This window comes from Ranitomeya variabilis, chromosome 7 (assembly GCF_051348905.1).
Source record: "Ranitomeya variabilis isolate aRanVar5 chromosome 7, aRanVar5.hap1, whole genome shotgun sequence".
NCBI lineage: Eukaryota > Metazoa > Chordata > Amphibia > Anura > Dendrobatidae > Ranitomeya > Ranitomeya variabilis.
The window spans coordinates 102,445,220-102,461,232 of NC_135238.1; the positions used below are offsets into that span (position 1 = coordinate 102,445,220).

The window sequence follows — 16,013 nt, forward strand, 5'->3', positions numbered from 1 at the left end:
CTGTTTCGGGGTGTTTGCCCCTCATCAGTGTGGAGTAGGAATCTGGCTATTAGGAGCAGTGCCTAGTAAAAGGCTGTAAGGCACAGATGATTGGCCTCGGGGAGACCAAAATAAAAATAAATAAAAACTTTGGAATAGGATATACATGAGTGAATGTACTGATGTTGGTATACTAACCAGTCGTTGTTATGCGTCTAATGTGACGTGAAGGCCAAAAGCTCCAAATTTATATTGTGTCAATAACTGTAATGAAGCATATGAACATAGGTAACTGTCAACCCTAATGTGAGTGTGATATAAAGATAGAAAACATATCCGTAACCTAATACGAACAGCTAAGCGTGGATGGTGCCAGTATAACTATATGTCTGATGTGACTTAAAGGCAAGTGGCTTAAGATTTAGCTGGAAAAAAGCATAAAAAAATATTAAAAAAAAAAAAAACAAACAAATGTCCACCCTAATGCGAGGGGCACGATAGTATTGGAAAGTGGAGATAGTATATAACCTGTTATAAGTCACTAGAAGTGGGCAGAGCCGGTGTGGCTATATGTCTAATCAGGCATCAAGGTCCAGGGCTTCAAATTTGTAGTAGGGAGGACAAAAAGCTGTAATGAAGCATATGAATAAATGCAAAACTAAATGTGAGTAATGGAGAATCCGTGGTGTGAGGGCCTAACGTAAGATAGATACAATATCACCATAATGTTGTGTCCAATATGTAGCTCACCAGGTTAGCGGATTATAGTAGAATATGTCACTTGGATAAAGGAGGGCGAACTCAGTGGATATGCGTGAGTGTAATATACATAGGAGATAAGAGTGCAGTCGCTAAGATGTATGCAGCATGTAAGTAATGCTTACCCATAAGTGTCTGTAGTGGTGTGCCTCTAACACGGTGTCCGCCGCTGGTTAGATAATGTAGGGGCATACTGAATGCAGTGAAATAGGCTGTGGGCGGGACCAACGATGGTGCCAATACAGGAAGTGAGTCATCGCTTGTGATGCAGTCATAGGACTGTACTGAGCATGCTCTGTGGTCATGGTAACTAAAAGCAATGCCAGAATGTGTGCCATGTGACCTAAGGCGGTCACATGATCACTGTAACTAGGAAACAAGCACTGAAGTGCTCGTAAATGGTAACAATGGGAAAATTTGTCCCAGGTATGTGGTCCAAATGCGAGTAATGTGACACAGAATAGGCACATGACCACAATAGTCAGGAAAAACAGGCTATATAGAGAAGACAACTGGGGCAATGTAATGTATATATACAGTGTCTGGATGTACTAGAGAGATGGTAATGTGAGACAATTGAGAGATCAGGAGCAGTCAGGTGGGGAAAAAAGGAGGGGAGAGTCCAAGGGTGGGGAGGGACCAGGAGGTGACTTGCATGGAGTAATCAATATAGGCGACTCTGTAGAGAAAGACAAATATATTAGTAACATCATAGGTTCAATATATTATACAGATACATACAGGTATGAGGGTTTGAACTAGACAGTATATCCTAAGTTTTGCATATAAGATTATATATAAGAGACCTGTCTGGGATTTATCCTTAATAGTACATATGTGTAGAGATGCAACTCAGGAGAAGGCCAGTGGATCGTATTCTCTATTGGGACTCTTTGGTGCAAGGGTCTGAAGTTCATGGATCCAAAAGGATTCCCTTTTCTTAAGGAGGTGGATCCTATTGTCCCCTCGTCTAGGTATCGGGATATGCTCTAAGACCCGGAATTTGAGCTGTGAAATATTATGTCCTTTGGAGATGAAGTGAAATGGGAGCGGAAGCAACATGTTTTGACACCGAATAGTAGACTTGTGTTTAGAGATGCGGACCTTAATAGGCTGGGTAGTTTCCCCAATATAAAGAAGGCCACAAGGACACTTGATGGAATATACTACAAAGGAAGTGTTGCAAGTCGAAAAACATTTAATCTTATATATTTTGCCAGAATGTGGATGGCAAAAAGTCACCCCTAATCACGTTGTTACACTGATTGCAGTGTAGGCATAGGGAAGTGCCATTCTTGGGATTATTAAGAAATTGTTGGGTTGTATTATGTTTGGTACCCCCAGAGACAGCCCTGACTAGAGAGTCCTGAACATTAGCAGGACGTTTGTAACATGGTAAAAAGTGTTCCTGAAACTCAGTAATACCAGGATGAGCTGTGCGTAGTATATTCCAATGTCGTCTAATGGTATGATGTAAGATATGTACGTATGGATGGTATACGTGGACAAATGGAATTCTCTTATTGGCAGGTAAACGTGGTGTAGTAGGAGGATTAATAGTGTCAGTCAATAGATTGGGTGGGTAACCACGTTCTCTAAATTTGGTGTACATTTTGTTCGTTCTGGTTCTTAAGAGATTAGGTTCTGTCACTATTCTTTGTACTCTTTTAAACTGTGACCGGGGAATAGATTTCTTAGTAGCAATGGGGTGGAGACTCTGAAAGTGTAAAGGACTATTTTTGTCAGTTGGTTTAGTGTAATCATCCTTTTTCAAGGCTCCCAATTCGTCCTTCATAACTAGGGTGTCCAAGAAGTTAACCTGTTGCTTGCTCCTAGTAATCGTAAAAGTGAGACCATGCCATGCTGTATTAAGGCTATGGAAGAAAAGATCCAATGTTTGTGGTGTGCCTGTCCATATGCAAAATACATCATCGATGTAGCGTTTCCAGAAGGGACAATGGGCTTGGAACAATGGGTCTGGATATACTATTTATTCCTCGAAAAGGGCCATATAGCTATTTGCATACGACGGGGTTACGTTTGAGCCCATTGCGGTGCTCTTGGTCTGCAGAGTATTCCATTTGTCCACGTATACCATCCATACGTACATATCTTACATCATACCATTAGATGACATTGGAATATACTACGCACAGCTCATCCTGGTATTACTGAGTTTCAGGAACACTTTTTACCATGTTGCAAACGTCCTGCTAATGTTCGGGACTCTCTAGTCAGGGCCGACTTTGGGGGTACCAAACAATACAACCCAACAATTTCTTAATAATCCCAAGAATGGCACTTTCTCGTGCCTACACTGCAATCAGTGTAACAACGTGATTAGGGGTGATTCTTTTTGCCATCCACATTCTGGCAAAATATATAAGATTAAATGTTTTTCGACTTGCAACACGTCCTTTGTAGTATATTCCATCAAGTGTCCTTGCGACCTTCTTTATTTTGGGGAAACTACCCAGCCTATTAAGGTCCGCATCTCTAAACACAAGTCTACTATTCGGTGTCAAAACATGTTGCTTCCGCTCCCATTTCACTTCATTTCCAAAGGACATAATATTTCACAGCTCAAATTCCAGGTCTTAGAGCATTTCCCGATACCTAGACGAGGGGGCAACAGGATCCACCTCCTTAAGAATAGGGAAGCCTATTGGATCCATGAACTTCAGACCCTTGCATCAAAGGGTCTCAATAGAGAATACAATCCACTGGCCTTCTCCTGAGTTGCATCTCTACACATACGTACTATTAAGGTTAAATCCCAGACAGGTCTCTTATATATAATCTTATATGCATAACTTAGGATATACTATCTAGTTCAAACCCTCATACCTGTATGTATCTGTATAATATATTCCCCCTATGATGTTACTAATATATTTGTCTTTCTCTACAGAGTCGCCTATATTGATTACTCCATGCAAGTCACCTCCTGGTCCCTCCCCAACCTTGGACTCTCCCCTCCTTTTTTCCCCACCCGACTGCTCCTTATCTCTCAATTGTCTCAAATTACCATCTCTCTAGTACATCCAGACACTGTATATATACATTACATTGCCCCAGTTGTCTTCTCTATATAGGCTGTTTTTCCTGACTATTGCGATCATGTGCCTATTCTGTGTCACATTACTCGCATTTGGACCACATACCTGGGACAAATTCTCCCATTGTTACCATTTATGAGCACTTCAGTGCTTGTTTCCTAGTTACAGCGATCATGTGACCGCCTTAGGTCACATGGTACACATTCTGGCATTGCGTTTAGTTACCATGACCACAGAGCATGTTCAGTACAGTCCTATGACTGCATCACAAGTGATGACTCACTTCCTGTATCGGCACCATCGTTGGTCCCGCCCACAGCCTATTTCACTGCATTCAGTATGCCCCTACGTTATCTAACCAGCGGGGGACACCGTGTTAGAGGCACAACACTACAGACACTTATGGGTAAGCATTACTTACATGCTGCATACATCTTAGCGACTGCACTCTTATCTCCTATGTATATTACAGGCACGCATATCCACTGAGTTTGCCCTCCTTTATCCAAGTGACATATTCTACTATAATCCGCTAACCTGGTGAGCTACATATTGGACACAACATTATGGTGTTATTGTATCTATCTTACGTTAGGCCCTCACACCACGGATTCTCCATTACTCACATTTAGTTTTGCATTTATTCATATGCTTCATTACAGCTTTTTGTCCTCCCTACTACAAATTTGAAGCCCTGGACCTTGATGCCTGATTAGACATATAGCCACACCGGATCTGCCCACTTCTAGTGACTTATAACAGGTTATACACTATCTCCACTTTCCAATACTATCGTGTGCCCCTCGCATTAGGGTGGACATTTTTTTTTTTTTTTTTAATATTTTTTTATGCTTTTTTCCAGCTAAATCTTAAGCCACTTGCCTTTAAGTCACATCAGACATATAGTTATACCGGCACCATCCACGCTTAGCTGTTTGTATTAGGTTAAGGATATGGTTTCTATCTTTATATCACCCTCACATTAGGGTTGACAGTTACCTATGTTCATATGCTTCATTACAGTTATTGACACAATATAAATTTGGAGCTTTTGGCCTTCACGTCACATTAGACGCATAACAACGACTGGTTAGTATACCAACATCAGTACATTCACTCATGTATATCCTATTCCAAAGTTTTTATTTATTTTTATGTCTTTAGGGTGATTACTCTCCCGTTAGATCTCTTAGGGCTGTACCCCATATATTTGGACCCAATTGATGTATAGGGACACTGTGATGGGGTGTACGGCAGAGCAAGAAGGGACAACAGGCCAAGGGATGATTCCACAGATTTATTATCAAGAACGCTGGAACAACACATGCAGGTAGATCTACAGGGTCCACAATTACAGCTATAGACGTCAGTTAATTATATACACATGGCGACTCAGTTAACAGTTAGCTAATATTGGAGAGACAAGAGTCAAAAACTAGCCTTACAAGTAACCTTAGAATATATTTATTGAAAACTTCAATTTTTCACCTAAAAAGATGTATCACATATAGTACAAAATCATATTATAAATAGTGACAAGTGACTATATCCAACAGTGCACCTAGTGCTACAGGCTCACAGAACGGGACAATAATAAATAATGTGTTGCGGTCGTGAATGTTACCAGTCTCTGCATATGTGCAATGAAAATTGATGCATATCAGCTAAAGTACATGTTGCGATAATGCAATCGCACTAACCATATAGCGCATCATGAGCAAACACCCCGCAACATGTAAAAGACAAATACAGGAATAAAAGGGTTAATTACCCATCTGTGACGACCCGTCTGGACCCTGGATTGCTACCCCAACGCGCGTTTCGCGTTCGTGTAATCACCGCTTCCTCAGGGTACATTTGACTAGCCACCTGCTGTGAGGAAGGATGGCTATTCCTTCACTAGTTGACAAAGCTTAATTACATTATAGCTTAGGGCTGCAAGTATTGGGGGAAGGAGACATTGTAACAGGTGAACTCCCAGCACAAGAAAATACATAAATTACAGCTAATAGAAACCAGAGAACAGTTACATACATCAAATGGCATATTATTCAAATACAGGACAGGGCAAAAGTTCATATCATGACAGACACCTGCTATACTTACCACTTGAGCAGTCGGGTATGTAAGATACTCCTTATCTCCTCTCCTTATTGTTCCGACCCTCACCTCCACCACCATGCACCTATTTGTTATGAGATTTATTTTTTTTATTTTTTTTGGTTTGATACCTATTGTTGTATACATAGTTATGTATCTTATTCTTTTTTGTATAAATTTTGAACACAGTTTACTGAAGAAGGTCTCGTGTTGACCGAAACATTTTATTTTGGACTGCAATAAAAAAACTTTTTTCAAAGCTACAACCACGAATAAGTTGAGTGCCTAATTATTTACTATATATCCTTAGACTTTGTCCTGAGGCCTCCGGACTCCTTCCTATTGACTTCCTTAAAATCCCGAACACAGCAGGTGTGACGTCGGGAAGACGTGAACAAGAGTGGACCCTCTGGGTCACGGCACTGAGGATCCAATGGGCGAGCGAGCCTGGGAACAACCCCTATACAGGGACCGTGAGGAGCAGGCCCGAAGGAGTCAGATGCCGCAACAGCTGGAACCAAGAGGGACGGCTCAAGAGAGAAAAAGCACAGGACAGAGTAACAGCGATGCTTGAGTCAGAGAGGAACAGGAATACAGGCACAGCCAATTAACCAGGACGGAACAGGGAACGGGCCAGAAGCACGTATGGAATGCATACGATAATCAGGTCCCGCCATAATGGCGGAACTGCCTGATATATCCTGTGCTGAAGGCTGATTGGGAGGCAAGGACTGCTGGGAAGGAGCTGAAGGGGTTAACTGCAGGGAAGAGTGCGCGCCCGCGACCTAAGGGGTTTGCAAGGAGCCGACACAGGTCGGGAGAAAGGATGGGAGCATGCACCATGCTCAGGCCCACTAGTGGCTGCAAGGGAGGACGGAGGAAGCGGCGCTGGAAGGAAGGAGACGGAGCAGAACCCCCGGGGACAGCAGCAGCAGAGATGGCGGTGAGGCATCCAGAGCGTTGAGGAGGAAGCGGAAGAGCGGACCCCGGAGCAGAAGGAGTAATGACAGTGCGACGCCTGAAGAGGTAAGTAGCGGCAGAAGCGGAGGGAGCAGTGGCCATGACAACAGGAAGCATTAAAGATGGATATTAAGAACCTTTTGTCTAAACAGGTGTTAGTTGAAGTTCCAGCACACCAAAGAGGGAAAGGGTTTTTCTACCTTGTTTCTAATTCCCAAACCTGATGGTTCATTCCGAACCATAATTAATCTAAGAAAGTGAAATACCTTTCTAAGACCTAAAACCTTTAATATGGAATCTGTACGTTCAGCCATAAGTGTTGTTTCCTGGTTGTTATATGGCGGTGCTAGATCTTAAAGAAGCGTACTATCATCTGTTCATACATAATTCACATCAGCAGTTTCTCCGAGTAGCTGTCACAATGGGGGGTCATATACGTCATCTACAGTTCAAAGCTATGCCCTTTGGTTTATCTATGGCACCCCGCGTGTTTACTAAATTAATGTTGAAGGTAATGTCGTATTTACGTGTTAAAGATACCTTAATTATTCCTTATTTAGATGACATTTTAATAGTAGGCAATTCTTCCCTTCAATGTGAACAAAGACTTGGGGATATAGTTTCTTCCTTACAGGCGCTTGGCTGGTTGATTTATTGGGAAAAATCTAGACTATGTCCTGTTACCTGCCAGATGTCCCTAGGCCTTCATCTGGACTCAGTGAGTCAGAAATGTCTGCTTCCTGATGCAAAAAAGTCAGATATACCACTATTAAAAAACCTCCAATCAGATCTCGCTAGATGGTCCTCTATGGCATTGTCCTGGCTCGGCAGATTGCACGCCATCAAGATGGTTACCCTCCCAAAAATTTTATATCTCTTCCGATCGCTACCTATCCCGTTACCACCCAAGACATTACATGAAATCCATACCATGATTTCGAGGTTTCTGTGGCAGGGAAAGAGACCCCAGATTTGACAGAAAACCTTATTTATACACAGAATATTGGGGGGTTTATCCTTACCTAATTTTATATTATACTATAAGTCGGCCCAACTGGCCCAGCTAATTAATGTCTGTACTGACAGAGATAATCAGCCCAGATGGATCGATCCGGAATCCTCCTTCATGGCCCCCTTCTCCCTACCAGGCCTACTCTGGACTTTGCTGAAGCTCCCAAAGGGTCTTCATGTAACGGCGCCATTCTCCTTTCACTCCCTGATCATTTGGCGGAAAGAGAGGTTTAAGCATGACCTACAATCTAGAGCTTCCCTATTGACCAACCTCTTCCATAATCCTGATTTTATACCGGGACTAGATCCCTGTCCCTTCTCCTGGTGGATTTCTAACGGCATAACCACTCTGAGACACCTTAGCACGCCCTTCCACACCCTACTTACCCGACAGGAGTTCATCCAAAAACTCACACCTCCACCCGAGGAGGCATTGCGTACATGTCAGATCTTCCATTTTGCCAGACAGACATTACAATACAAAGTCCCCCCACGCCCTACAAATTCCGAACAGAAATGTTTAAACGACCCCCTGGGCAGGGGATCCATCTCCCTTATTTACGCCTCCCTAAATAACACCCAGGGTGACAAAAAGCTTACTTTTATGGAACAATGTGAGACAGATTTGAATATATCAATGTCCCTGGAGGAATGGAGGAAAAATTGTAATACACTCTCTAAGGGTAGCTATCAGTCTTCGTTGGTTGAGACATCCATCAAACTCCTGCATAGGACCTACCAAGTCTTGAGCAAATTACATGCAATTTACCCGAACGTATCAGACCGTTGCTTCAGGGGATGCGGGGCCCAAGGAAACCTTAAACATATTTGGTGGGAATGCCCGGTGGTTTCAGCTATGTGGCGAAAGGTTCAGTCCGCTGTGACAAAAATGTATGGCAAAGTGGTACCTTTGAACCCGGCTGTATTCCTCTTGGGAGCTAGGGTATCTGGCTTTTCTACTAAACTTCACAACCTAGTCTGCCAACTTTGCATGGCTGCAAAGCTACACATTGCATCGAGGTGGAGGACTCCTTCTCTTTCAATGTCACTAGTCGTGGACAGGATGAACACCATCTTACTCTACGAAAGAATCCAAGCCACAAGAAACAACACATGGGACATCTTCTATCAGACTTGGCGACCCTGGATGGAACTGGATACTAATGTAAACGTAGGGCAGACTTTAATATTATCCTTGTGTTGGCTATGAAACTTATTTGTGTTCACTCAAGTTATCCAGTATGAAATACCTAATTGACCCCCCTCATGTACTTTTCTCCCCTGTCCTTGTCTTGTCGTCTGAGTGTTTATTTTGTGTTATCCAGTCGTTGATTGGCTATTGTTTACTTCCCGAGATTTAAATTGTATATTACTCCCTTGCACGGGAAAATTGTTGTTAATCTCTTGTTCAGAAAATAAAATTTACTGAAACTAAAAAAGTCAGATATAATTACTAAAGTAGGCCAAGCAGTTAGTAATCATAGTATGTCTTTAAGGAAAGGCATGTCTTTATTGGGTTCATTAACCTCTAGTATTCCCTCTGTACAATGGGCTCAACTGCATACTAGGAAGTTACAGAAATATAATATATATTACAGGAAGATAGCAGGCTACAGGGACAATTGGATCGTTCACTATTCTTGCCATCAGATATAGTCCAATCCCTTAGATGGTGGTTAAACCCATATAATCTCTCTGACGGGGTACCTTGGGTGGTGGTTCCCTCAAGCATAAACCACAGACGCTAGTCCATTTGGCTGAAGAGCACATTTTAGGGACGGGATAGTCCAGGGCCGGTGGTCTAGAGCCTCTTCTAATGTGAAGGAGTTGAATGAGATATATATTTATGCCGTTTTTAACTTTCTTCCGCAGCTACATGGCTCTCATACAAGAATCCAGTCTGACAACACAACCTCAGTAGCTTACATAAACTATCAAGAAGGTACGCGATCAAACACCTTCATGACCATTACAGCAGACATTATGGATCTAGCCAAGAAACATCTCGTGTCTCTATCAGCTGTACACGTCAGGGGCATAGACAACACCCAAGTAGATTTTCTCAGCCGCCACACCCTGCACCAGTGGAAGTTGGTGCTCAGCAGACAGATCTTCAGGATAATAACTGCCAAATGCGGAGTACCTCAAATAGACTAGTTTGCAACAAGAGAAAACAGGCAGCTCAAAACATTTGCATCATTGCACAGGCAGGACAATCCAGAGATATTTGATGCCCTGCAGATACCATGGGCATTCAATCTGGCCTATGATTTTACCCGTGGAATCGTTTTCCAATAGTCATCAAGAAGATAAGAGAAGAATACTTTTAATAGCTCCATTTTGGCCCAAAAGGCCATGGTTCTCGTGGCTAAAAGCAATGTTGGTGTCCAACCCTTGGGTTCTTCCAGAGACCGGAGATCTACTCTCACAAGGCCCCTTCTTCCACCCTTAGGTCAAAGGTCTGAACCTGACAGCATGGAATTTGAGAGGCAATTATTAAGACTTAGAGGTTTCTCCCATGGATTAATTAATACCCTCTTAAAAAAATTTACACTAAAGTATTGTTTTTTTTTTAGAGTTTTATGCTTAAGATGTAGCTGCTGAAATTCCTATGTATCCTATATTAGAGTTCCTGCAAAAAAGGACGTGAATTAGGGCTTTCAGTGTACACCCTAAAAGTTCAAATTTCAGCTCTAGGGGCCCTTTATAATCATGATGTTGCAGGTAATAGATGGGTTTCTCGTTTTATATCTGCTTTCCAGCGTTCAGACCCCATCCATGTACCACAGGTCCCACCATGGGATTTAAATTTAGTTCTGGATGCATTAACAGAGAGCCCATTTGAGCCTCTTCCCTTAGCCTCAATGAAACATGTCTCCTTAAAAACTATATTATTAATACATTTGGTGTCCGCTAGGAGAGTAAGTGATCTTCAAGCTTTATCGAATGATCCTCCTTTTTTGACAATATTTCCTGACAGGATAGTCTTAAAAATAGACCATCATATCTTCCCAAAGTGGCTACTAAATTTCATAGGTCGCAAGAAATCTTCCTGCCTACATTTCATGAAAATCCTTTGACACCAGAGGAAGAGAAACTTCATACCCTGGGCGTAAAGAGGGCTGTTCTGGCCTACGTTGAGAGGACTAAGGCCTGGAGGCCGAGCAGGGCTCTCTTTGTGTCATTTCAGGGAAATAAGAAGGGTTCCAAGGTCACGAAAAGTATGTTGTCTTGCTGGATTAGAGATGCCATAATATTGGCTTATAAGGCCAGAGGAAGAGTTCCACCATATAATGTGGGAGCACACTCAGCGAGGACCTTATTTGCTTCCTGGGCCGAAAGGGCGGACACTCCAATAGATCTCATATGTAACCTGGCCGTCACCTTCTACCTTTTACAGACACTATAGGCTAGATCTGTCTTCATCTGATTTAGCTTTTGGAGTTGTCAGTTCTTGACACGGTGGTCCCACCCAGGTGATTGTCTCTGTAAATCTCTCAGTGGGTGCTGTCGTAGCGAAGAGAAAAAAACGGATTACTTACCGGTAATGCTCTTTTATAGAACCCACGACAGCACCCACTCACATCCCTCCCTTTTTATAGTGGCACATGGTACTTTTGTGGTGAAAGGTCAATTGTATATTGTAGGCTGTACATAGCGTAAAATTGTAGATATGTATATATTTTATTATGGAGCATATTAACTAAATCCTGGTGGCGGTTCCTCCTGTTCTCTGTAATACAACTGTGGAGCAAGGGAGGGGCGGGGAGGGGGGGGGGCGGTTTTGTGCCCCTTTTATCTCTCTGTAGGTTTCTTGTTCCTAGGGGCAGATCTCCTCACTGTGGGTGTTTTAGTGGGCTCTATAAAAGAGCATTACCGGTAAGTAATCCGTTTTTTCTTTGAAGTAAAATATTGTTTAAAAACAGGCAGGGAAATGTTTAACCTCACAAAAAGAATCCGCTTTTATCCCATTCTGTAATGTATGTATCCTTTCTTTTGTTTCCTCCCCCCTTCCCAGGAGCTGTGGCATGATCAGACCATGTTCCTTCAAAGTCAGAAACAGCTGTTACACATTACACAGCAGGGGCATATTTATAAGATTATCTCAGCACAGGAACATTTTATTTTAACTCACTGAATTGTGGAAATTATTATTCCAAGATCTATTGATTAAAATTAACTGTTGTCCCTGGGAAAACTTCTTTCAATCCAAACGGTAATTTAAACTTCTCGGAAAACATGCTTTTAGACATGGAATCCAAAAAGACTCCCTTGTAAATTTAAACCTAGACCAATCTCCATCCCTTTTCGGTTAGTTCACATTCAACACCAATGATTCTTAGAAAGGAGGGGTCGCCCCGACAAATTTTAAGGAAGTATTTAGACAGACGATAACATGAGCTGTTAGAATGTTTGGAATCACGTGAGGAAGCAGTAATGTATTCTGCAATTCTTCAGTTTAGAATGATGTGCATTATATGTATTACTTATCACATGCTGAACAAATGGCCATGTATATTACATACAGTATGTGGTACTACAATTAATAAATGAATTTGCGGTACAGGTTTTGTTGGTGTGGCCAACACCAACAAAGATACTAGTTTTTAACATATGTTTTACATTTCTTACCTCCACACTTATATGATCTCTTCATGTTGAGCCATGTGTATTTGCGTTCAGCATGACTGGAAAAAAAAACTGGTAGCAACAAGGTTACCTATGTTGCTACTTTTTTTGGCCACATAGAATTTTGAATAAGATCTCATCCTGGTATAGTATGGCCAAATGTTTGTGGAAGATTTTAATAATTTGGGAATAATTAGTGTGAAGAACCACACATTGCAGCCCTTGCCTGACATCACTAATACGTTGGGGGGTCACGTGGTACGCCCCCCCCCCCCCCACTTTCACCAATGTGATGTTGCACACCCCCGAAGCACAAAAATGTTCCTCATCATAGAGACAGACTGTGCTTTGGTTCAGCCTGTGGGATGGTCTTTCCTTGGTTTCTTTGGCCTAGAGCAGGAAGATAAGGACCACACAATTGATTTTTTTCACCCCAATTATCAATTTAATCAGTTTAACACTGCCAGCCTGACAATTTACTTAGCAAAATCCTGCTGACAGGTTATCCTGCCTACATGATAAAATGGCCCCCACAGAAGCCTGCAAACTGTAAAATGGCACATACATTGGCTCTCTCACTAAATAATGTCCCTCATACTGCTTAATGGCCCTTACACTGTATAATTGTCCCCACAGTAGTCCCCACACTTTATGATGTCCCCCACAGTAGCCTTGACACTTTATAATGACCCCACAGTAGTTCCCAAACTGTATAATGCCCCCCACAGTAGCTTCCAAACTGTATAATAGCCCTACATTAGCTCCCACACTGTATAACAGCATCCACGGTGGCTCCCAAACTGTATAATGGCCTCCACATTAGTCCCCACACAGTATAATGACCACCACGCTGTATGAGGCCCACCAAAGTAGCCCTCCTACTGTGTGAAGGGCCCCCTCAGTAATCTCCACAGCTCCCACACAATATGAAGGTTCCCAATACTTTATGATGTCCGCACAGTCACACCACACCTTTTAATTAAAATAAAAAAACATCATAAACTCATCTAATCCAGTACAATGATGGATACACCGGCAAAGTGTGGTATACTAAAAAGTTGATGTCATCACGATGACACATGCACAGGATGTCAGAGTCCTGCCGTGGTGCTGTAATCACGTCACTTTGGCCTATGCATCTATCACTTATTGTTCTGTAGACCACAGGCCTTATGCTAACTCTGGTACACAAAACAGCGATAGTGCAGAGCTTACTATATCGGTGTGCTGTGCACGCCGATACAACTAAGTGTCAGTGGCTACGAGTGGGCCCCTGCAAGTGAGGAGTCCTGAACATATTTAAAAAAAAATAAATCAATCAATACAAAATAGTGATGGGCAAGCACTAAAATGCTTGGGTGCTCGTTGCTCGTTGCTCGGGTCGAGCAAATTGGAAAGCTCGGGTGCTCGACCTGAGCAACGAGCCCAATGTAAGTCTATGGAAAAACCGAGCATTTTTGCCGTGACCCTTCCCCGGGGGTCCTTTTAGCGTCTAAAAGCATCTGAAAATGATGGAATCACTGCTCAAATGACACAGGAACATCATGACAAATGTCACTGGAAGCATTTCTGACTGCTAGGTCACAGCTGTAAACAATGTTGTCAGAGTTTCACGCCATTTTTACTGGTGTACCAAAAAAACATACAAAGACAAAACCAAAATGAATTTTCCTGGGAAATATGTTAAGGGGCATCCTTTCCAGGGTAATGATTTGTATTTAAGACAAAATGAATAACCGAAAACAAAAATGTTCCGCCACCACTTGGGCTATGTTCACATTTAGGGTTTTTGATGTGTTTTTCAACTTTACATTGCTTTTAACCAAGACAAATGCATTCACTGGGAAATGTCAGTTTAACATTTTAAAACCTTATTTGGCCATGCGGTGTGTGTGTGACACATCAACAGACACATCCTTTTTAATTTATGAAGGAGGGACTGTGAAAGTCACAAAGCCTATTTTTATAGGGCAAGCAGTCGGCCTTCACTATTCTTAGAGAGTCATCAGCTGTCTATGCTTTGTTGCTCCATTATTAAACAGTGGGTCCCTTATACTGTTATTGTGTATGCAGTGAGAGGCAGGGCTTGCCAAAATTTGGACGAACCTCAAGAACCCATTGAACAGACGTCATGGATGACCACGTGCAACCAGAGTTCCAATTATTCATTTGGTACTCCCATATTGTTTGCTTATTCATTGAAAGCAAGGCCTGCCGTGCCCCAAAGTTACACGCAACCCAATAAGCCTTTGAACCCACGTACTGGATAGCCACATGAAAACAAAGTTCCCATTATTAATTTGGTTATCCCATACTGTTTGCTTATGCATTGAATGCAAGGTCTGCCCTGTCCCAAAGTTACACGCACCCCAGTAAGCCTTTGAACCAAGGTACTGGATGGCCACATGAAAACAAAGTTCTCATTATTAGTTATTTGGTACTCCCATAAAGTTTGCCCATGAAGTGAATGCAAGGCCTGCCCCAAATTTGCACGGACCTCAATCCCCCTTGGAATAAATGTGGATGATGGCCTCTGAAAAATGTTATCCCAGTTTAAAGAAGCGGGTCTCCTATACGTGTAATGCCGATGCAGTAAGTGTATGGGCTGACAAACATTTCCCCCAGGGGGTACACATCAACATAGTGTGTAAACATTTTTTTTACGGGCTTCATAAACACCCTTGAAAAAAATAACTTGGCTGTTGCATCACGGTTCACGTTCACCCTGGTGATCTAGTGGTGATGTCTGAAGAGACGTGGAGGATGGCCTCCTAAAATTATTTTCCCAATTTAAATGAGTGGGTCTCCTATACTTGCAATGCTCATACACTAAGCATATGGGCTAACAAACATTTTCCCCTGGGGGTACGCCTCAACATAATGTGTAAACATTTTTTTACGGGCATCAAATACACCCTTTAACACAATAACGTGGCTGTTGCATCAAGGACCACGGTCACCATAGTTATCTAGTGGTGGTGGCTGATGAGATTGAGGAGGAGGATGATAACAGAAAATAGACAAAATCAGGAAGAATATACCCATGTGTGGGTGTGAAGAGGTGCATGGGAATAGACCTCCCAAAAATTACACTGCATTTCAGGTTATGTTTCGCTGTTATCCGGTGGTGTAGAGAAGTCTGGCCCAATCCAGTCCTTGGTCATTTTTATAAGAGTCAGCCTGTCAGCATTTTCAGATGACAGGTGGATGCGCTCAGTTATAATTCCACCAGCAGCACTAAAGACCCGCTCTGACAAAATGCTAGCAGCAGGGAAGGCCAGGACCTCCAAAGTGTAGAGAGCCAGTTCATGCCACATGTCCAGCTTGGATACCGAATAATTAAAAGGCACAGAGGAATCACGAAGGATGTCGGTACTGTCATCAAGATACTCTCTCAGCATCTTCCAAAACTTTACAATCCTTGTGAGAGTACCCCATACCTCAGGGCCAGTGTGATGGGAGGGTTTGAGAAAACTCCCAGAACTTTGCCAGTGCTCCCCTGCCTCTCCTCGATTG

The 16,013-nt window shown here is 42.5% G+C and overlaps 1 protein-coding gene and 1 long non-coding RNA gene across 2 annotated transcripts in view; one reads left to right on the forward strand and one right to left on the reverse strand.

Annotated features, from left to right (window-relative positions):
- The window catches only part of LOC143786333 (uncharacterized), a 52,558-nt gene extending 51,633 nt beyond the window's left edge, over positions 1-925 (reverse strand). Inside the window, exon 1 of the long non-coding RNA XR_013218266.1 lies at positions 864-925. This is a non-coding gene — a long non-coding RNA (uncharacterized LOC143786333). The remainder of the gene's footprint in view (positions 1-863) is intronic.
- Positions 1-16,013, forward strand: part of PGAP1 (post-GPI attachment to proteins inositol deacylase 1) — a 1,745,445-nt gene that overhangs the window by 1,037,580 nt on the left and 691,852 nt on the right. The window lies entirely within an intron of this gene.